Source organism: Zeugodacus cucurbitae, chromosome 6 (assembly GCF_028554725.1).
Source record: "Zeugodacus cucurbitae isolate PBARC_wt_2022May chromosome 6, idZeuCucr1.2, whole genome shotgun sequence".
NCBI classification, from domain to species: Eukaryota; Metazoa; Arthropoda; class Insecta; order Diptera; family Tephritidae; genus Zeugodacus; species Zeugodacus cucurbitae.
This window is the reverse complement of record NC_071671.1, coordinates 37,949,375-37,954,370: the sequence shown is the minus strand read 5'-3', so window position 1 is coordinate 37,954,370 and position 4,996 is coordinate 37,949,375. Positions and strand designations below refer to the sequence as shown.

General features: G+C 33.6%; 1 long non-coding RNA gene across 1 annotated transcript; it reads left to right on the top strand.

Moving 5' to 3' along the window:
* The first annotated feature begins 2,036 nt into the window (after positions 1 to 2,036).
* LOC128922799 (uncharacterized) lies at positions 2,037 to 3,701 on the top strand. The gene is made up of 3 exons (XR_008471985.1): positions 2,037 to 2,215; positions 2,282 to 2,429; positions 2,502 to 3,701. It is a non-coding gene; the product is annotated as an uncharacterized LOC128922799 (long non-coding RNA).
* Positions 3,702 to 4,996: the final 1,295 nt, after the last annotated feature.

Below are 4,996 nucleotides of genomic sequence, written 5' to 3'. Positions count from 1 at the left end.
CATAATATTAGGGTAGAAGCACCGAGGTCCTCGTGTTCGATATATGGGGCCTTAAAAACCTATGGTCCGATTTCGGCGATTTTTAGAATGGGGCTGCCACACTATTAACATAGTATTTATGCAAAGTTCTGCACCGATATTTTCACTAGTGCTTACTTTATATGTATATTGTAAAGTAAACGATTCAGATCGTCTTCAAAGTTCTGGTATATAGGAAGTAGGCGTGGTTGTGAAGCGATTTGGCCTATTTTCACAACATATCATTGGGATATAAGGAAACTATTACAAACCAAGTTTCATTGAAATCGGTCGAGTAGTTCCTGAGATATGGTTTTTGTAAAAAAATCTCAGTGCAGCTTCCATCTGCCATTTCTTATGTGAAATTTAGTGTTTCTGACGTTTTTCATTAGTGAGATAACCCACTTTTAGTAATTTTCAACCTAACCTTTGTATGGGAGGTGGGCGTGGATATTATCCGATTTCAACTATTTTCATGATGTATGGTGACGTACGTAAGAGAACCGACTGCAGAAAGATTGGTTTATATATCTTAATTGGTTTGCGAGATATATACAAATAACCGATTTGGGGGCGGGGCCACGCCCACTTTCCCAAAAAAGTTACATCCAAATATGCCCCTTCATAGTGCGATCCTTCATACTAAATTTTATTTCAATAGCTTTATTTATGGCTTAGTTATGACACTTTATGTGTTTTCGGTTTTCGCCATTTTGTGGGCGTGGTAGTGGTCCGATTACGCCCATTTTCGAACTTAACCTTCTTATGGTGCCAAGAAATACGTGTTCCAAGTTTCATTAAGATATCTCAATTTTTACTCAAGTTACAGCTTGCACGGACGGATGGACAGACAGAGGGACATCCGTTATGTGAACAAAACTATAATACTCTCGTAGCAACTTTGTTGCGAGAGTAAAAATGTAAAAGTACCTTGTTTTTAGCCTCTGAAACACACGTAACCCCTTAATTAAGAAAATAATGCTTTCATATTCAGGCTGGCAGTATAGATATTATTTTGTAAGATGCAATTTTGCACCCAAGTTTCAGTAAAATCTAATAAATCGACTTTCCTTTGGATTTGAAATCGGGTTTTATTTCAGCTATAGCAATGGTTATTCTTTTGAATCCATGAATCCTGAGTAGGTAATGTAGAACTCCAACAGATATTTTGAGCCACCCTTATAAGCATATGTGCATATGCAATGCTACATATTTGTACATATGTATATAACTGCCCCATAGTAAATTTAACTAAATGCCTTCCCAACTAGTAAGAAGCGCAAGCCTAACTACTCAACATCTACATTTTATCCGTAGTATATAACGAGATTTCAGATTTCAGCCGATAGTGTACTAGTCTTATACAAGTTCAAAATACACAAATCTAGTTCCATTATGATGAAAGAAAAAAAAAATACAAAGTTACTTAAGTAGTTTTACTATATAATTGGTGCTATGAGCTGATCTGTTTGTGACTGGACTACTTATAGTTTGAACTACCCTCTGATTTTAACTTCTAGCAGTTATTTGCACAGTATTTTGCACTACAGGGTATGATTGTAACTTGGCGTTCGGAGAACAATATAATGTATGAACTGTATTTTGTTTGAGTTTCATGAATCATGATAGAGTGCATAAATACATATAAATGACTGCTCTCTTCATCTTAATCAGGCGAATAAGTGCTTGTAATATTGGCCCCTTGTTAGGCTGCTGTTATCACTCAGTAACATGAAACACATATTTACTTACATACTGGAACATACGGTATTCACATATATACATATGTAAAGATAAGTACACTGAAAAAAAACCCCGCAGTTAAATCAAATACTTTTTGCAGTTAAAGTACAGTAAAACAAAAGTATTTGTTTCAACAGCAAAACTCTTGACGGAAATACTTTGCTCTTGATTCAAATACTTTTTTTAAATGCGGCACTTTTGAATCAAAAGCGGCTGTGCTTTTAAAAATCATCTTATTAAAATCTAATATAAAAATAGTTGTTTTAAAGGTTTCGTATTTAATTTTCTTTGATTACAGTTTTTTAAATGTAAAATTATTTGTCACAACCATTTCGCATTTAATTTTACTGTTTCTCCATACGATGACAGAGAAGTTGACGCTTACATTTTTCCATCGATCATTCTAACAGAAACACGTGTTGCGTGCGCAAATACTTTAATTTGGGTTTTATAGGTAAATATATGTGCTGAAAGTATTAATTTAAGTGAAAGTGATTACTTCAAGACATTTCGCGTTTAGTGAAGCTGCGCAAAAGGAGCTTACATAGTTTGCATTTGCATTAGTGTGCCTGCCGCATCGCCCGCTGCTTACGGAGGCTGTTTAAAAGGGACTTCCACAGATTTTTTTTTATATAAAAGACGACATTTGCGAAAAGTCTACTCTGCAGGTATGTTATGGTTTATATACACATTTATTTCAACAAAAATATGTGTTTAAAAACAATTTTTGTGCATTTTAGTTTACACTATAAGTGAGGAGTTGATACCATCAACTGAGCTGTCGTTATTTGCCGAGCAATGTCCGTTGGGAGATGAGTCCCGTACAATGGAAAATGTCGACAATGAGTCCGTAGTAATTTTGGATAGTGATGAACAGTTAATTAATTTATTGTGTTCGTGGGATTTGTCGTCAAATGCATTGATACAGTTCAATAGATGTGGTTTAAAGAGTGTAGCAATCGTCGAAGAGGTTTTAAAAGAAACAGTAGCAGGTAACGACATAATAAAGAAGTACGAAAACTGTGGTTGCCTCCAAGATTGCCCAATCTGCAATAGTTCGCATTATTGTGGATAATTACTTAATACGTGATATTAAAATGACCCCGATCACCATGAAAACTGTTGCCGAACAGATTGTCAAACTGTTTTCTAAAGAACAAGAATCGGTGTATTACGTACCCAGGACAAACAAATTACTCGAAGATTCGCAAAGTGTACGTAATAAAGATAGTTATTCAAAGTAATTGAAATGTTGTAGCAAAGAACTAAATTCGGTCAAAGCAAATTCTATTTGGAACAGCCTATCTTATTTTCATGTCACAGACAATATGGCTTGTGATTTAATGCACGACATATTTTTAGGAGTCGCTCGATATAATATTCCAAAAGTTCTAGATTAATTCATATATTAGAAGAAATATTTTTCTTTGGAAGCGTTTAACTATAGAAAACAATTATTTGCTTATGATCCATCTCACGTCAAAAGTTTAAGTAATCCTTTAACGAAGGCTCAAATTAAGACTAACAATATTAAAATGAACGCTTCTGAAATGAAACTTTTTTTGAATACTATTTTGTTAATGATTGGGGAATAGATGAATTTGATTCAGTATATAAATTTTTAATAACGTTTATTAAAATTGTTGATATTGTTATGTATGAGGAGTTCAGTGACGATATTTTGAATGAGCTACGTGCTTTAATTGTCGATCACCATACATACGTATGATTTTTTTGAAAAATATACACATTACCTTGTGATCAAAACCAAGTGGATGGTAATATTTTATATATTTAAAATATATTTTATACCAATTTACATTAAAGCTTTAAACTTTGTGTAATATTTATTAAAATAAAAATATATGTATGTATGTCACTTTTGTAAACTTTACTCTGTATATTCTCAAATAAAATATATTTTTTATGAAAAAAGTAAATTGATATTGAAATTTTGACTGTACATAGGGAAGTGGGCGGAGAGAGGTGGGAGGGGGGGGGGGGGGTGTTGTTTTGAAATGGGGGGAGGGGGTGTTAAACACAACAATAAAACAAATACGATTACATTTGAATCAAGAGCAATTACTGTTAATCTCAAATACTGCTACTGTTAACATAAATGTATAAGTATTTGCTACAACAGTGGCCCGTATTTCGATCAAAAGTGTTCCACTGTTAATTTAAATACTTGACGCATTTACTTCAACAGTGCTCGCACTTTCTAAACAAATACTCAAAGTATTTGGGCACGTTTCTAATGCAAAAAGTATTTGTGGCAAATGCAGAATACTTTGGTTTTACTAGTTTTTTTTTTCAGAGTACACTTGCAAAATGTATAAAATATTTTAATTAATTTATGAGCACTAAATAAAAGTAGTGAAGTGAAAACCTTTAACTGTGAACTTTTTGCAAACATTTTTATCCTGACATAAATTGTAAACATAAAGTCATTTAATTTTTGGTTTTCATATTTCCGAATATTCTCAGTTATCTCTAGGATTTTATTTATTATATCAATATTTATGGAGAAGGAGGAAAAAATATCCCATTATTACCATTTGTTTAGAGTCTTGTGTGTTCTTAAAATAGATGCGGAGTAAAAACATCTTATAATAGCGTAGCTGACAGTTTTGAAGCCTATAATGGTTGCGGTTATGCTAGTTTTTTTTAAACAAACTAAATTAAGAACACATATTTTGTAACATCTTCTATAGATATGTATACTATATACCACAGAGAGCAAGAAACAAGCAAAATTTTAAAAATTCATTAACGGTAGAAACTGGTTATAGCTAATTCTAAAATACTCGTTAAAGTAATAAATTAGGGAGTACATTTACATTGTTCGGCAAAGGAGACTGTAGGGATCTATTCTTGTAGTCAGTTGATACTTAAACGTCCTTAAAATATTGTGTCATAACAGAATGAATTTTCTAAATTTGTATGTACATGTATATTGAATAGTATGAACACAGTGTCTATGGATGTGCCACACTGGGTCATAAAGACACTCGCAATAAATTCACAAAGCCTGTCCACCGAGGAGAAAATTTGTAATATTTAACGCTCGATTTGCCCGCATCAGGGCGTCGATAGAGCAGCAAGTGACGCGTCTTCAGCCTACCTCGCCGCTTGACTCCAGCAGCACACGGTGGCTTTGGTTTTCAGCTTCATTTAGTCTCTTGTTCCACCGTGCATCACTGGCTTAATACCGCTACGTCTCAGTGTTCTTCGG